Source organism: Crotalus tigris, unplaced genomic scaffold (assembly GCF_016545835.1).
Source record: "Crotalus tigris isolate CLP2741 ecotype Arizona unplaced genomic scaffold, ASM1654583v1 scf7180000024429.2167931701:2281839, whole genome shotgun sequence".
NCBI classification, from domain to species: Eukaryota; Metazoa; Chordata; class Lepidosauria; order Squamata; family Viperidae; genus Crotalus; species Crotalus tigris.
Window position 1 is genome coordinate 963,488 of NW_024100596.1, and position 18,915 is coordinate 982,402.

The 18,915-nt window shown below is 37.7% G+C and overlaps 2 protein-coding genes and 1 pseudogene across 5 annotated transcripts in view; 1 reads left to right on the forward strand and 2 right to left on the reverse strand.

Annotated features, from left to right (window-relative positions):
• Positions 1-9,197, reverse strand: part of LOC120302340 (unconventional myosin-Ia-like) — a 60,648-nt gene extending 51,451 nt beyond the window's left edge. For both annotated transcript variants that reach the window (XM_039330551.1, XM_039330550.1), the window contains exon 1: positions 9,045-9,197. The gene's annotated coding sequence lies outside the window, so the exon portion shown is untranslated. The remainder of the gene's footprint in view (positions 1-9,044) is intronic.
• Positions 1-18,915, forward strand: part of LOC120302341 (sterol O-acyltransferase 2-like) — a 120,386-nt gene that overhangs the window by 43,141 nt on the left and 58,330 nt on the right. The gene's annotated exons all lie outside the window — the stretch shown is intronic.
• LOC120302367 lies at positions 11,855-11,987 on the reverse strand (annotated as a pseudogene).

The window sequence follows — 18,915 nt, forward strand, 5'->3', positions numbered from 1 at the left end:
GGGAGATAGGCTCGCATTTCTTCCCTGCTTTATTAGATGGAAGCCACTGACCAGAAGGACTGCAATAATTCAAAAGCAATAGCTTCCAGCTCAGCTAATCCTGCACTGATTCTGCTCTCTGTAACGTTCAGTATTACCAACCCATATTCTCATTTCTAAGGTCTATCAAACAAGTTCCTCAGCAGATGCAGGGACTGGTTTTTTTTCACCTGGAAACTGCACAAACTACCACTGGAAAATGGCAGTATCTAATCTGTTGGACTATTTTCTGGTGATAAAGATCTTTTATGGCCATCCTAATGATCATGTTCAGAGGGACCAGTCAATTAGTGCTGCTGACAGAGCTTTATTGTACTTTCTTGCTGAATCTTCTCTTGAGTAAATAACCCATAGACAAGGGCTAAATGCTTGGCTAAGCAAGATTGCATAAAGATGGTCAGGCCATGCCAGGAAAATGTCTGCCTTGACTCCCTGCTCTCCCATTTCACCCTTAGTCAGCATTCTAAGGAAAAAATATATATACATACATACACAAACACAGACTGCAACTGCTGCAACCACAGATCCAAACAGAAGGATACACAGAATTTTATCTTCTAAAAATTGTAGGTCTAGACCAGGGGTAGGCAACCTTGTCTCTTTTATGACTTGTGGACCAGCATAGCTGGCTCAGGAATTCTGGGATTCAGAATTTAAGAGAAGAATGCAGTATACAGAACTATCTGTGCCAGTAGTCTGAGTTGGACTTTTGCTTTGTTATAATTAACCCTAACCCTGAACATAATTACCTGAGTGAAGGAGCCAATAATGTAAGAGTAACCCCTACTGAACTGAATGTAGATGAATGGAGGATATGTATGTATGTATGTATGTATGTATGTATGTATGTATGTACATTTGTGTATATATACTCTGTGTGTGTGTGTGTGTGTGTGTGTGTGTGTAGGTTCTACTTTTAGCTACCTTATATCATACATTGCGCCAAGCTACAATGTGGTTTATTTGTTTTATGGGTTTGTTCATTTTGCACAGAGTTCCCATACTTGACTTACAAGACCCCCATATGGAACATACAGAATGTATGTACAGGTAGTGTTCAACTTAACAACCAATCACTTAGCAACCATTCAAAGTTATAATGGACCTCCCCTGAGGTATTTACAATCCAGTTTTAAAGTTCTGACAGCTGTCCCACCCCTATGTCATGTGGCATTTATGGCCATTTGCAACATCCCGCAGTTATGTGATCATGATTTGCAACATTTGTTGCCAGAAACCAGTGTTTATTTCCCATTGTATAATGCAGTGTTTCTCAACCTTGACAATTTTAAGGCATGTGGACTTCAACTCCCAGAATTTTACAGCCAGCAATGCTGGCTGTGGAATTCTGGGAGTTGAAGTCCACATGCCTTAAAATTGTCAAGGTTGAGAAACACTGGTATAATGGGTTCACTTAACTTCTACTGCATTCATGTAATGACCACCACCAAAAAATAATAAAATCAGTCATGGTCATGTGGTGACCCATTCAACCTGCACACTTACAACCAAAATTGTGGGCTCAGTTATGGTTGTAAGTCAAGGACTATCTATATGTATAAACAAATATTGTATAGAGTAAGATCCACCAAAAACCTATCTAAATATTAATGTTTCACCCTGCAGAAATTCCTTTGAATAAACAAGGGAGCCCTCTTTTCCCATTCACTAACCTCAAAACCCCATTGCCATTATATGTAATGATGAGGTTATCCATTCAGTTGTGTTTAACTCTTTGATTATATGTAAATTATAACTAATTCAAAGGAGAACAAGTTGAGAGAGGCTATCAGAAAGTGAAAGTGGGGCATGGAGAGAGAGAGAGAGAGAGGTAGGGAGGGAGGGAGGGAGGGAGAGGGAGAGAGAGAGAGGGAGAGAGAGAGAGAGAGAGAGAGAGAGAGAGAGAGAGAGAGAGAGAGAGAGAGAGAGAGAGAGAGAGAGAGTTCTTTATATGAGGATTGGCTACTAGGCATCCTTTTGTGAATGCTCCAACACTAGAAGTTTTTAAGAAGAGATTGGACCTCCAAGATCCCATCCAACTCTGTTATTCTGTTATTATTATTCTGTTTTCAACTTGTTTTATTCATCCCATTTATAATATATATCTCAATTTCCTCTGACAGCTTATCCCATTTCCCACATATTCTTACAGGTAGGAAATTTGGCCAGTATGAATCCTGATCTTTCCTTTTCCTTTAATTCAAACTAAACGTACTCTGCTCCAATGTTGACAAAAAAACAAGGCTCTAGAGATTTCTCTTCTTGAGGAAAGTTAACTGCTTCCTCTTCGCCTGAAAATTTCCACTGTCTTTTGAATGCCAAACTATTTCTTATCTTGCTTGCTTTTCTCTGAAATTACCAGATTTTTTGGGGTGCCTTTGCCAAATTGTTATAACACAAAGTAGATGCGGCGTATTTAGCTTCAGCAAAGCCTAACTGGCAAAGAAGGGGACAAACCTGTAACAAGGGAAGAGGAAAATGCTGTTTTAAAAGAAATACTCTATTTTGAGGTAGCTAACAGTAGTTTTGAGTTACCCTTCCAGTAAAAAGCTCAGATGTACACTTATACAATCTGGTGCCTCTATAACAAGCAAATGCCAGGGCGTTCAACAGGATATCAGTAGGATATGTGTGCAAAACACGAAGGTTATGTACATCAGATGCATATTCAACAATATATTTTGGCCTTACAACAAAATACAGATATTCCTTGACTTACAACCACAACTGAGCTCAAAATTTTTGTGGTTAAGCAAGACAGTTGTTAAGTGAGTTTTGCCCCATTCTACAAGTTTTCTTGCCCCCATTCTTAAATGAAACTGGCCTCCCCATTGACTTTGCTTGTCGAAAGGTCACAAGAGGTGATCACATGACCCCCCCCCTCCGGACACTGCAACCGTCATAAATACTTGCCAGTTACCAAGCTCCCATGTGACCATTGGGATGCTGCAACAGTGGTGTAAAAAACAGTCCTAAGTCACTTTTTTCAGTGCCATTGCAACTTCAGTTACTAAATGAGTAGTTGTAAGTTGAGGACTAATGTATTGCATTTCACTTGAAAGCTATCATAGTTGGCTACAAAACCTATCCTGACCATTACATGGGAGCAAAGAGAACTGGAAAGCTAACCTTTTACTGCCTCCTAGTCATGGTTTGGATTATTCTGAAGTCTTAGCGTAACTTCCTATCCTTGTGGTTTTTTGGTAACCAGATGGGAGAGATTTACTATTGTCTTCTCCAGTGCAGTATGAAGCCTTTGCCATTGTCATCAGGGAGACCAGCCTCATATAGAAACTCGATCTATGGGGTCACTAGGAGTAAAAAAACTTGATGGCACATAAACAATCATTCAATCATAGTAACTGCCAGCAGTTTGAGCTTTTATTCAGAGGAATGCAGAGATAACCTTGAAGAATAGAATGCCAGAAGCATTAAATAAACAACAGCTCAGTCCTGGGAAAGGAGAAATTATATGAGAAAGAAACTCAAAATAACTCTGCCTTGATTCTGTTTTATATAAGGGAGATAGAGAAAAATTCTGGCAGGCTTTTAAAGTTCTGTTATTAACAGAATACCAGAGTTGGAAGGGACCTTGGAGGTCTTTTAGTCTAACCCTCAGGAAGGAAACCATATAGCACTTCAGATAAGTGATTGTCCAATCTCTTCTTAAAAACTTCCAGTGTTGGAGCACCCACAACTTCTGGAGGCAAGTCATTCCATTGGTTAATTGTTCTGACTGTCAGGAAATTTCTCCCATTAGTTTCTAATTTCTAATTGAAAACTCCAATTCGTTTCCATCCATTGCTTCTTGTCCTACCTTCAGATGCTTTGGAGAATAGGCTGACCCCCTCTCCTTTGTTGCAGCCCCTTCGATATTGGAATACTGCTATCATGTCACCCGTAGTCCTTATTTTCAGTAAACCAGACATACCCAATTCCAGTAACTGTTCTTTATATGTTTTAGCTCCCAGCCCCCTGATCATCTTCATTGCTCTTCTCTGCACTCTTTCCAGAGTCTCAACATCTTTTTTACATCGTGGTGACCAAAACTGGATGCAGTATTCCAAGTGTGGTCTTACCAGGCATTATAAAGTGGTATTAACACTTCATGTATTCTATAAGACTAGACCTTATAACAATAGAGTTCCAATAGTCCTTGTGTGGCTTGTTCCATGACCTATCTTACTTTAAAGGGCTACTTCAACAATTCTCTATCCTTTCTGCCTCTATTTCAGTAGCCTCTCGGCTGGAAAGCTAATCTGTGAGCGGTGGGGAATGCTGTTCCCCAAAGGCTTTGTTTTAAGAATGTTTGTTTTATTTCGGCAAACTTTGGGTTCTGAATGTGCTGATGCCTCGATACTGCCAATTGGCCCCCATTACTAGACTGTCAGTCAAAAGGAGTGATTATAACAAAGCAAAAGTTCAATTCAGACTACTGGCACAGGTAGTTCTGTATACTGCATTCTTCTCTTAAATATGGGTTTGCGGCTACAAGCTCCAGCATCCCCAGCCAGCTGTTCCACTGGAGGGACATTCTGAGAGCTATAATCCTAACATACCAGGAGAGGGTAAGTTGGGGAAGACTGATGTACCCTGACTGGCCGCTGTTTTCACATGGGTGCAGAACCTGTGTCTTCTGCTGAACTACTACACACCACCAACAAACACACCCCACCAACATAGGACCTTCCACTTTACTCCAGGAGGTGAGGCAGGGGTCTCTTCCAACCTGACAGCCTGCTAGTCTTTGAGCTGAAAAAGCCTCAGCATAATAAAATTGCATAAGAGCCTACAGATCTCCATTTGCTGGAAAGCGGGAAGCACTCCCACCAGTGCCCATTTGTGATAAATGCCTGATCATCTGTACATAATGGTTGCCCTACTTACTTCTTTTTTACATTTCAAAAATATGTAACCTAAATAGAAAAAGCTGAAAAAATAGGAAAATGGGGGGGGAACCAAATACATTAAAAATCTACAAAATAAAAAACCCAAAAAATTTACAAAATAAAAAACATTTAAGAATAAGCAAAATATTAAAAGAAGAAAGAAAAGAAATGCATTTATTCTGGTAAGTGATAATAGATTAGAACAAATATATTCATATGACAATCATTTTAATAATTAACATTAGAATTAGAACAGAAGTTGACAAAAACTGGCAAAATAATAAGAGTTAACAAGAATTTCTAAATATTTGGACGCACTCCCTCCTTAACTTTATAGCTAAATCAGACAAAATCTAATGTTTTAAAAACTTAAGTTGAAAGAAACAGCAATGTCTGATCTGGCAGAAAGCTATGTGTAAAATTATGGAAACTATTTCCAGATAGTTAATTTCACTTTTGTAGTATATTAGAGCTCTAAAAAGCAAGTTTCTTGTTCAAAAGCATCACTTTCTTAGTTACCCAGGCTCTCTCTCTCTCTCTCTCTCTCTCTCTCTCTCACTCTCTCTTGGATCTGTACTGTACTTAATCCTGCATTTGTATATAATAATAGGTTTTGTAATCAATATCTTGCGTTGTTAAGGTCCCAAGATCAACATACCATCAGCTATTTTTCTGAAGCATCACCTAGTTTATAGCACAATATAAAAGTGGCAGCCTTCACCTTTGATTTGTCAGGTTACTCTGGACTTTGCACATAGTCATAATATTTCAAAAACCTTATCAGCTCTGCTTAAATAAAGTTTCCAACAGCAATAAGTAATATTTTACTCCCCTGGTTTAGCTATAGCAACAGCCAGGAATGGGGGAGGGGGGAAGTCAATGTCTAGTTTGCAAGAAAGTCACTTGTAATTATGCAGCTTCCATTACAGGTAGTCCTCAACTACCAGAGAGCAAGACAAGAAACAATGGTTGGAAACTGACCAGAAAGAGAAGCAACCTGGAATTAAGGAGAAATTCCCTAACAATGAGGACAATTAACCAGTGGAACAGTTTGCCTTCAGAAATAATGGATGCTCCATCACTGGAGGTTTTTAAGAAGAGATTAGACAGTCACTTGTCTGAAATGGTATAGGTTCTCCTCCTTGAGCAGGGGAATAGACTAGAAGACCTCCAAGGTCCCTTCCAGCTCTATTCTATTCCATTCCAACTTAACAACATTCATAGATATACAGAAAACATTAATAATTTATTGTCCAGTTTTTGTAGTCCAGAACAAGTAGCTCTATTTTAAGCCAGAATTAGAGAAAGGATGGACAACAGCTCACTGGACAGGAAAGAGAAATGGAAAAGGAGTATAGGTAGATCTCGACTTACAACAGTTCATTCAGTGACCGTTCCAAGTTATAACTTGGAAAAAAAGTGACTTATGACCATTTTTCACACTTTTTCACCCAGCATCCCCATGGTCACATGATCAAAATTCAGACGCTTAGCAACTGATTCATATTTATGACCGTTGCAGTGCCTTGGAGTCACATGATCCCCTTTTGTGACCTTCTGACAAACAAAGTCAATGGAGAAGCCAGATTCGCTTAACAACCGGGTTACTAACTCATCAACTGCAGTGATTCACTTATCAACTGTGGCAAGAAAGGTTGTAAAATGGGGTAAAACTCACTTAAGAAATGTTTCATTTAGCAACAGAAATTTTGGGCTCAATTGTGGTCGTAAGTCGAGGAGTACATGTATAACCTTGCCTCTGCTTCTCGAGAGCCACAGCGTCCCATCCAAAGAGGGATGCCATTCCCACAGAAACAAAGAAGGGCTTCACGCTTACTTTTGGAGAAAGCATATATGCAAATCATAGTGTTCTTAAATCTGATTGATGATAATGGGAATGAACAAGCCAAAGTTCTCCAATACAGGCAAAGCTCAATCACGATCTTATATCCTTATGATTAAAGGGCTCTTTAGGCTAAACTTTACAGACTGAAGCCATTAAGATAGTTAATTATTGTTGGCTTTGCTGAATTGGGTAATACAAATGCCTACAAGCTGTAAACAACTGCCTGACTTTAGGAAGACACTTTATTGTTCTACTTCTGGTGAGGAGAAAGATGAATGGTCTGGAGTGGAGAGAAATGGCAAGATCATTTTCCTGATCCTTTATCTGAAAAAGGCAGAAATAACAGTCTCTTTCTCTCCAATGTAAGGAAGCAATACTTGCGCTCGTATGCTGGTTTCCCTTTGTTTATGCTCACCATGCATATTGGCATTACATTCTTATAGCAAAACCAAACAAGCACTAACCCTTGAATTTCTTACTTTCAATTTCTTTAAGAAAAGAAATTAAATTGACTGAAGTAATAGTATACCCAGGGCTTTTTTTGTCATAGAACGTCCAGAACAGAGTTCCAGCACCTTTTTTGGATGGAACCTTGCAGAGTAGGCAAGGTTGTATAAGGTGTGTGAGTTCCGGCACCTTTTTTTTTTTTTTTTTTTTTTACAAAAAAGCGCTGAGTATACACATAAATATGTGTTAAGAATATACTGCAGTCTCAGGATAGAGGAGAGGAGGAGAGGAGAGGAGAGGAGGGGAGGAGAGGAGGAGAGGAAAGAGGAGGAGAGGAGAGGAGGAGAGGAGAGGAGAGGAAAGAGGAGGAGAGGAGGAGAAGAGGAGAGGAGGTGAGGAGAGGAGAGGAGAGGAGAGGAGGAAAGGAGGAAGGAAATAATTTCTCAGGTTGGAATTTCTTGCCTACAGAATATCATAGAGAAGGCACTGCTTTATTTCCAGATTCTAGTATTCACTGCAGCTATCGAAAGCACATTCTGGGAAATAATATTTCCAAAATAGTATGCTTTGAATATTTATGAATGAAAACAGTCATCATAGAACAATGATTCTAACCAGTTAAAACCCCTTAACCCCAAATAAATCACTTGTTGAATATGAATAAAAATGCTCTCTGGGTAGACAAGCATGCCTCTACTAGCATTATTCACTTCCACTATTTGTACGTTATTTCTCAGCAGGAACTCCCTCCAAGCTTCTGGTTCAGAATTTTCATAACCAGAGTTTTGCAACTTGGCTAATCCACTCCAAGATTTCAACGATACATCTCAGAAAATTGCTTCCAACCATCCATTGAAAGAACACAGGCATATTTTTATTCAACGTCTCACCTTCTCCTTTTGATGAGTTGTGAGCATTTGAGAGGGAGGTTGTTGATACTGCTGCTGGCAGACTTCAACCTTTTCCTCTGCCTGCATAGCCCACATTCACATGTTTCTTTTGCCTCCAACTTATGGCTAAGTACATTGGGTTCTTTAAAATCACACACATACGTGCCTTGATCTCCAAATCATCCTTGATGATTTGGAGAGGCTACATCCTTCTAAATAACTCTAGATGGCCCTCTGGATATTATTTAATCTACTCATCTAACTGTAACTTGTTCAGCTAAGAAATCATTGTCCTAACGTTACATCAATAAGAAAGAGAAAAGTTTTTCTTTTTCTGCTTTGCCAACTAATCAGAACCTGTGCCTATGCATTTAATATTGAAAGCAAAATTGCAATGGCCACCACTGTACACTTGATTCTCCACACCTCCCTGGTAAGAAATTAGGCACAATCAAACTCCAGAGGTAGATTGCTTTCGCCTTGTGTTTTGTTTTTTTAATTAGCATGTCCTTGACTATATAAAAATAACACACACACACACACACACACACACATCTGCCTCTCCATTTATGCTTTTTGGCATCACCCCAGGAAGTATTAAGGGCCTTGCTGCTGGGTGGGGGGAAGAGGGAGGAAGAGAAAGAATAAGCTTTTAACTCTTCCTCACAAAATCAGAAACGAGTCAAACTTTACACAAGGATTTCCTTCAGACAAAAGCCGTCAGAGAATGTCTGACCAGAAAAAGAAACAACATTTCAAGAATGTAGATTTCCTATGTGAAGGGGAGGAGGGGAGTGGGAAGAGGGGTGTTTTGGGCCTGACTGTGAAAAAAACCTAATCTAACTGCAAAGGGACTAGCTTGGAAGAAAATATTCCTCAGAAGCAAGGATGCTCTGCTCTGTAAAAGGAATCCCAAGGCAGGTGCAGACTCACCCTGATGAGGAAGGCGATTCCTGTATCTGAGAGATTCTTCACTCTCCTGGCCTGGATGGAAGGCAAGAGAAATGACCCACAACCCCAGTTCAGCAGGAGCTGTCCATAGTTTGTGATCTCTGAACAGTCCTTTCTCTAGCAGGGCTCTCTCTGCCACACCTACTTCCTCTTTGCTTTGCCAACCATCCTTGGCCTTCTCCTCCTCTAGGAGCAAAGAGCTGCAAAGTCAACAGGATTAATCATTACTTCCTCATAAAGTGGTCATCAATATGATAGGTTGATGGATGTACCTGAAGTTTATATAATACAAGGATCTTAAAGAGGCTTTGCGGAGACACTTTCATCCTTCTGAGGTTGGTAAAATGAGGACCCAGATTGTTGGGGGCAATATGCAAATAATGCCTACATTGTAAACCACCCAGGGAGTGTTGTAAAACACTATGGGGTGGTATATAAGCATAAATTCTATGTGTTCTGTACACAAAGACACACAAGATAATATAGGTATGTCACATGCCCAAGATCCTAGCCAATGATAGATTATCTAGAATGCAGGGCAGAGAGCTTCCTCAAATTAGCAAAGTCATTTGCTTTTATGGAAGAATCTGAAAAGGAATACTTAAGAGATAGTGTTGCAAGAGAATCTTTTCCCTAGCTTCTGTCAGTCTGAGTAATTAAATTCCTCTTGTGGAATCCTTGATCTGTAGTGTGGGTAGTCCCTGACAACCAATTGAACCAAAGATTTCTGTTGTTAAGTGAGACAGTTGTTAAGTGAGTTTTGCCCCATTTTATGACCTTTCTTGCCATAGGTGTTAAGTGAATCATTGGCTTCTCCATTGACTTTGCTTGTCAGAAGGTCATAAAAGGTGATCACATGACCCAGAGACCCTGCAACCATCATCAATATGAACCAGTTGCTGAATTTTGATCCCATGACCAAGAGCATGCTGCAACACTCATAAGTGTGAAAACAGTCAAAAGTCACTTTTTTTCAGTGCCGTTATAACTTTGAATGATCGCTAATGAAGTGGACTACCTGTATTAGGAGCCGTGGTGGCACAGTGGTTAGAATGCAGTATGGCAGGCTAACTCTGCCAACTACCAAGAGTTCGATCCTGACCTTCTCTGAGTTGGTTAAAGTATAGCTGCCATCATCTACCCAAAGTCTTCCAGGACTTTGGGAGGGCACTGAGTGAGGGATAATTGCTCCAGGGCAGATCTGGGCAATTTCAGCTCTCATTTCAGGGCAGAAGTGGTGGTGGTGGGTGGGGAAGGAAGAGGAAGGGAAAGCAGGGGAGAGAGAGAGAGAGAGAGAGAGAGAAAGAGAGAGAGAGAGAGAGAGAGAGAGAGAGAGAAAGAGAGAGGAATGGCAGAACTAAGGAGGGAGGAAGTGAGCCTGCCCACAGCTGGATTTAGCCCCTCCCATAGTAACCACATAGGATTTGGCAAGTTATCTCTGAAGGAAAATGACCTTGATAGAAAATAGTCTCTGCAGACATTCCCTAATGGTTCAGATTAGTTTTTGTCTATCCCCTGCTAGCTCAGACAAAAGGTTATGAAGCTGAGAGTGTGTCACCTTTTGATTGTTCACCATTTTAGCTGAAAGAAAAATAGCCAGCTCATCTATGTGTATTCCATCTCCTGATAATTCTGAAAGTAAAAGGCCACAATTAGCCTATTTTTTTATTGAAAATTTATAAGGTTTTACAATACAAACACAAAACAGTTTTCCCCGTCCCTCCCCAACCCTCCCCTTCCCTCCCCCGACTATCCCAGAGCTGGATATAGGCTTAATTAGAATTTCTTCAAAAAATCTTAAGAAAAATATAAAATATAAATAAATCTAGATGCATTACTTAAACAAACTACTAAATAATTAACAACAATATATATGTAAAAAAAAGAGAAACATAAATACCAAAAAAGAAGAGAAAAAAAAGAAATACATAAAAAATATGAAAAGAAAATTAACTTTTCAATATAAGTTATAAAACTATAAACAAATCTAAATACATTACTTAAACAAGTTATAAAATAATTAAAGGTAATATATATATATATAAAAAGAAAAATAGAAAAGAGGAAAGAAGAAAATAATAATAATAAAAAGAAAAAAAAGGGAAAAAAAGTTTGGCTTTTCAAGAAAATTGGCTTTTCAATATAAATTATTAAAAAGCTAAATAATATTTTTTAATATCCATCTTGTGTTGTATAAAATCTATCCATTTCCTCCATACCACAACATACTTCTCTTGAGATTGATCCTTCAGGAAAGCCGAAATCTTTGCCATTTCCGCCAGATAAGAAACTTTAAAAAGCCACTCTTGCAAGGTAGGCAGAGATTCCTTCTTCCAACATTGTGCTACTAACAACCTTGCAGCTGTGATTAAATTTAACATCAATGTGATATCTTTAGTATCACAATCTGTAACAATACCTAATAAAAACAATTGTGGGGTAAATTTTACCCTCCTTCTAAAAATTCTTTGAATATTCCACCATATCTTAATCCCAAAAGCTTTTATATTTTTACACGTCCACCAAATATGATAATATGTAGCATCCAAACTTCCACATCTCCAACATTTAGGCTGTAGATCAGGATACATACGAGACATTTTTTATGGATCAAGATGCCATCTATAAAACATTTTATAAAAGTTCTCCCTTAAATTTTGGGCTTGCGTAAATTTAACGTTCCTCACCCAAATAATTTCCCAGGTATCTAATAGTACCGGTTCACCAAAGTTTTGTCCCCATTTAATCATACATTCTTTGACTAACTCTGCTTCTGAGTTCAATTCTACTAAGACCAAATTATGCAGTCGAGTTTCCTGCATTTGGGGAAATCGCAGGGGTCAGCACACCCGGGGTGCAATGGATGAGCCTCACCCTGGGAAAACCTCCTTCGTGATCAAGGTGTCTCCCCTGCCAGGTAAGTATACAATTAGCCTATTTTTAAGATGATCTTTCAGGAATGTCATTCCCTATCCACCTCTGCCTGCTACTGTAACAGGTATTCCACATTCCATAAACAGCTACCGCCCAGTAGATGCAACCCCCTCCCCCACTTTCGGTTATATAAAAATAGAGAAAATATTGAAGCAAGTCCAAGAATGCATTTGAGGGATCGCTTCTATTCAAATGAGAGAAATGGGGGAAATCGCAATTGAAGCGAAGAGATGGGAACCTCTTCATGCAACTCATTCCCCATAGATCAGATAGAAGGTTCAAAATGATGTAAGCTCTACATATCAAGAGTCCTACTTAAGGTTTATGTTGTCTAAGATATAGCACCAGGAATTTGGCCAGCAACAGGTGTTACGAAAAGCAACTGCCCACTATCTCCAAAACCTGAATATAAATCCTGTATTTGTATTATAAAGCAATACTGATACACTAAAATGAGAACTGTATATATACCACTTGGGTCATTGTCTGTGCTTAAACTTCAGGTAGTTGCTTCTCCTTACACTTATTTTCATAGAGAAAGAGAGAAACATAGAAAATAGATCTTAATGTAATATCTGAAACAAAATCACTTGGATGTAATGTTATTACTAGGTAAAGAAAGAGATATAGGTAATCCTCTTTAGTGACTGCCTCATGTAGCGATCGTTCTCAGTGACAATAGTGATGAAAAAGTAACTTTGTGATCAGTCCTCACATGTATGATTTGTGCAGGTCTGTAAAGCAAATGGAAGCAAGATCATAGGCACAGTTGCAGTTTCGTTTAGTGACTGCTTCATTTAATAATCCAGTGGCTAGTCCCAATTGTGGCTGCTCAATGTGCATTACCTGGATTATCCATATCACTAAACAATTCCACTAAAGGAAATCTCCCTTCTACTAACACAGACTGAAATGCTAAAATTGAAAAATCTAAAGAGGAAACATGGTAGCTTCCAATCATGGAACATCTGATTGCTGCTATCATGATTGACGATTGCTCATTCTAACTGGAAATGAGAGAACAATATTTGTACATCAAATATTGAAAATAACTGGAATAAAATGCCTATAGCTTGAGATTCCTCCTTTCCTCTGTGTGGTAGCCAGGGATGAAGTCCCCTTTTTCCAGGTTATCGTGACTTCCTATATCTGTAGCACGAAAACCAACACAAACAAAACTAAATTAATTTTTAACATAATGAACATAAGCCTCTATTTAAAAAAAACAACCCAAAACACTGAGAAAAGTTGCTCTCATTCCTGATTTGGAGTAAGAGAGAGGTGATGGTGACTGTCCTGGACAGCCTTGTCAGAAGCTAAGCCAAATCAGACCAGGTTAGTACCGTATGTGAAGACTTCCAGGGAATTGCAAATCTGTAGAGTAAACTGGGAAGCTGAAAAAACATTCAGGAACAAATCCATGGTAATCTACTTCTATGTTATTGCCAAGGAAATGACATGCACAAGGCCTCCTAGGAAATGACATGTGGTTGGATCCTGAGGTGTGAATGCTTCTTTGGGAGAGGAGATGATTCTGCCTTCTTTGAAAGAAGTAGCGATCCACTTTCCTTAAGGAACCATGGCTTGATTCCATAGAGCTGGACAATTCCTCTCTGATCTCAAACCTTTAGTTTTGAGAGGAGAACGTTGAGTTGGATGTAGGCCTACAGCTTCAAAAGTCCCTGGAGAAAACAGCTTATCTAGATCTTTTCAGTCAGATTTCAGGCCAGGTTATAGTACTGAGACTTGATTGATTGCACTTCTGGAGGATCTTCTGGAAGATGGTCCTCTTGGATCTCTTGGTGACTTTCAATATCATTGATCATGATATCCTTTTGGATTCATCCTAGGAGTTATGAGTGGAAGACACTATTTTATGGTAGTTCTCCTCCTTCCACCAGGGCCCATTTCAGTCAAAAAAAATTATAATATATTTTATTGATTTTTTAAAAACATAAATCACTTAATAATTGATGAACAGTGTGTTGTCTGGGTTACATTTGTAAAACAATTACTAACAATTGATTTCTATAATCCATAATCCACATAGTTTTAGTTGATTTCCTCTTTTCCCAAAATAACCTCTTTTGCAAACATTGAGTTAATACAATTCTTATTGTTTTGATAGATAACAATTAAATATATATTTTTTCCCAATAGTCCTAAAAATAATAATCACATCAATATAAGATTTCTTTTCTATCCAACCATTCTGGTTGCCTTATCATAGATCCTGTTACAGTCCTTATTTTAATTTGTTTCTCCCACCAAATTCTAGATATTCTTACTGGTTAAGATTTTCTCAAAAATTAATTACATTTAAGAATTTAATTATTTTTCCATATGAACCATCTCACATTTTTACATTTCTTAAAAATAGATAAAATAGTAGAAAAAAGAAAGAAAAGCAAGAGTAAAGAAGCATAAAAAATAACATACTACCTAAAATATGTATATATCTCCTAAGCTAATATATATTTATTTCCTAAATTTATTATTCTTTTTAACCATAATTAAAAATGTGTTTAATTTTTAAACATTCCATTTAATACATGTAGTCATCTAGTCCTTTAACTCTTATTCAAAACTTTTTATCCGTTATAATTTTCTTAAATTCAATCACATTTAAATATCTAAAACATTTCCTTTATCTAAGTCATTTCAACTTTTTTATATCACTCATATCAAGAAAGAGAACAAAAAAGGGAAAAAAGCATACTATATTATATTTAGAGAATTCATCCCTCTTAGAGTGACATTTATATTCCAAAATTTTTCTATTTCTTTAGCATATTCAAACAAATGTTTCTTTTTAAAGTATTCTCCCATCATCTATTTTCTTAGTTTCCACTTTAGTCCTTTTCTTTTGCCCAGTGTCTTTCTTAATCAATGTATTTTGCTGAATCAAAAGGTTTTTCCATATGTTCCTAAATGTTCCTGTAGATATAAAAAGTAAATCAGGAGAAGTGTCTTTGTACAGGACTTCTGTCTTTCCTTTTTTGTTGAAAATCTTTTTCTTTCTCTCCACTTCTCTTATCATTTCTTTTCTCTACAATGTTCCTGACATCTCTACAGTCCATTTTATCTGGTCTGTTTTCTTGTCCTCAGATTTATTTTGTAGTCTTAAGGGATAAATTGTTTTTTCCAATTCTTGTGAATTTTTTCCCCACTAGGATTAAATCATGTTTTCTTGTTTTGTTAAGTTTCATCTTTAAGTCTCTATTGTCAATTCTATATCCATTTATCTGTTTTATCTGCTCCTTCTCTGTTGCTGTTTTCTGGAATTTTTGTTGTTGTAGAGTTAACTTGGAAATAGATTGATTTATATTTTCAAAGTTGTTTTGGATTTCTTTGTGGTTTAAAGTCATTGTTGTTTGAATTAGTTGCAGTATATTGTATATGTCCTCCTGTGGCGTATTTATGTTTTCTTGATATGTTCTTTCTACGTCTCTGATCTATGATAGCCAAGAATTTGAGTTTTCCTCTTCCTTTCTTTTCTCTGTAAATAGCTTTAGAGTCCCAATTAGATAGATATTTGTAATCCAAATAGTTCAAAAAAGATTTCTAAAATGTTTAATTCTCTTTGTTTACAGCCCAGATTATTGTCTTTTTTTCACAGCTGTTATTTGTTGTTAAAGCTTTGAAGGCCACAGACACAGAATAGCTTTTCCCAGATTTTGCCAAGTCTTATATTAAAGTCATAGCTGTCATAGTCTTCATCTGCCACTAGGTGTCAGCAACTATTTGTTTGTCAATTTTCAAAATGAAAAATTATCTTTGAAATGAAAGTCTTAACCATTCAAATAATTTTAGATTTATCCAGATTTAAGTTTTAAGTTTCAGGTTTTATATTTATTTCACTTCCATATATTTTGATCCTCCATAAAAAGATTAATTTGCCGCTTCTGTTAGTATAAGAGTGGGGCGGAAATCCCTCTCCTTCCCTTTCAGAGGTATTTTGCTTCTTGGGGATCTTTTCCAGAAAATATAATGTAAAATAGAAAAGAGAAGATCAAATTCCTCACCCAGTTTTAAGCACGTTGTTCACAATTGTGCTTGTTAGTGCTTTTGGACTTCGGTTGCAAGTAGCTTGGGCTGGTCAATGCAATATAGCCAGCCTTTCTCCTGTTGGGTTAGAAGGCTCTCTCCAAGTCAAATGGAACGGCTGCCACCATTCCAGAATTTCTGGAGCACCCTTCTTTCTTCATCGCCTCTCTGGGGCAACTTAGACCCATTTAGACAGGGTGAAATTAGCCACGGGGGTGCGGAGAATCCGCAAACCTATGACCGGTCGCTACCGTGCAAAACTGGAAGTCCCTGTTTCAGTCAATTTTGCCAGTGCAGGAAACACAGTGTTTACCAGTAGATTTTTATATTGGAAGAACTCTGAGCTCCATTCAGTTCTGCTGGTGAGAATAAATTCCCTGAACTCAGAATTTTCCCTTTTGCACCAGATTCACTTAGTTAATCTGAGTATCAGTTCTGAAATTTACTCACTTGTGCAATTCTTTTGCAATAAAGGGCAATTGCTTTGCTCCATGCTGGTTTACTGACTCTCACTTAAGTAATAAATCACTGAGCCCCATTTTCCTTTTAAAACTTTTCTCATTTTACTCTGTTTGGTAGTCTGGGTTTTGTGTCCATAAACCTAGTGATTATCAACTTCTTGCCAATTGGTAGGAAAATTATTCTTAACCTAATTGAACAGAAAGAAGATTAAGTCCAGATTATTGTCCTCAGCCTACTGCAAGCTCAATCATCCTGTGCTGATACAATTAAAGAAAAAATTGGTCAGTATTATAGAAAACCTTTGCTTTTAAACTCGGATGCCCAGTCTGTATATTTTGTGTCTTTGTCACCCTCTAGCGGCTACATGATGAGGTTAACATTAAAAACATATTTGGTGTATCTGGAATGTTTCATATCCATTATAGATACTGAGGCCGTATTTTCTTGGGAAAAAGTAAAGGACAAACCTGAAAAAGAAACAATCCTGAAAGAGGTTCATAAGGATTAAAAAACAGTTTGTTTATAACTTTGCTTTACAAAGGAAAATTCAAGAGCACAACTGAGAAAAACTTTACAAAAATGCATATACTAATAAAATTATCTAAAATCCAACAGTATACTTACTGTATGCTCATTTAGCTTAAAAAGACAACCTGATTTCCATATTTTTCACATGAATATGAAGACTGTGCATCAAGATCACGTGAAGTGTTAATACCACTTTACAATGCCTTGGTAAGACCATACTCAGAATACTGCATTCAGTTTTGGTCACACGATGTAAAAAAGATGCTGAGACTCTAGAAAGAATACAGAGAAGAGCAACAAAAATGTTTAGGGACTGGAGGATAAAACATATAAGAAACGGTTGCTGGTATTGTGTATGTCTAGTTTAATGAAGAGAAGGGCAAGGGGTGACATGATAGCAGTGTTCCAATATCTCAGGGGCAGCCACAAAGAAGAGGGAGTCAAGCTATTCTCCAAAGCACCTGAAGGAAGGACAAGAAGCAATGGATGGAAACTAACCAAAGAGAGAACAACCTAGAACTAAGGAGAAACTTCCTGACAGTTAGAACAATTAACCAATGGAACAACCTGCCTCCAGAAGCTGTGAATGCTCCAACACTTGAAGTTTTTAAGAAGAGACTGGACAACCGTTTGTCTGAAATGGTATAGGGTTTCCTGTCTGAGCAGGGGGGTGAACTAGATGACCTCCAAGGTCCTTTCCAACATTATTATTATTATTATTATTATTATTATTATTATTATTATTATTATTATTATGGATCATCGCACAGTCAGCCAGATGTTCAGACTGGATTTGGCATTTTGTCTACCTATCGAGTCCTTACCCAGGACCTGGGATAGGCAGATGTGGATGTTTGATGGTATTACAGTATCGTCGCAGGATGGAAGCAGTTCCTAATAAGGCCGCCTTTTGCAATTGACTAATAGCGAATTTGTCAATGCCAATGTGTTCAAGTGGTGCTCCAGTTGTTTTGGGATTGCACCCAAGGAGCCTATGACTATTGGTACTACCCTTGCTTGCTTTTGCCACAGTCTTTCTATTTCTATTTGTAGGTCTTTGTATTTTGTTATCTTCTCCAGTTCTTTCTCTTCTATTCTGCTGTCTCCAGGCATTGCCACGTCCACTATCCAGACTTTTTTGTCTTTCTTATCGACAATTATTATTATTATTATTATTATTATTCATTAGACGTGAATCTCAGTCAACTGAACATTCAAATTGACTGGCGCTGATGGTTGACGTGGGTTGCTGCCAGCATCCTAGGTATCAACCAGGTACCTCCTTAAAATGTAAGGTGTTCCGAGTAGATCTATCTATCTATCTATCTATCTATCTATCTATCTATCTATCTATCTATCTATCTATCTATCTATCTACCTACCTACCTACCTACCTACCTACCTACCTATCTATTTTGATGACCACCCATGACTGTGGTACTCTTCATATGGTAAAAGGTAAATGACCAAAATAAAGGACAAAAGTGACTTTTGAAAAATAAATAAATCTAAAGGAGAGCTTCCTGAAATAAAGATCATTGTTTTATAGGTGATGCATGAACATTCTGACATATACTTGAAATCTCTACTACCTACAGAAGCAGAAGCTCCTTTTTGTATCTTTATGCCCCATGTTTTCTCCAACAGACTTAAAGCAATACATAACAATTTCCCTCTTTTCTTTTATCCTCACAATAATCTTGCCAGGTAGCCTTCAGACTCTGTCATTCTGAGTGACTGAGATTGACTGAGACTCTTTGTCACTGACAGTCAGTCTGACTGCACTCTCATTAGATCCAGTCCAATATGCTTGTTTTTCCATCCTCATTTCATCTACCAGAATTGCAAAATTAAGAGTGACTAAACTTACGGTCAATGAAAT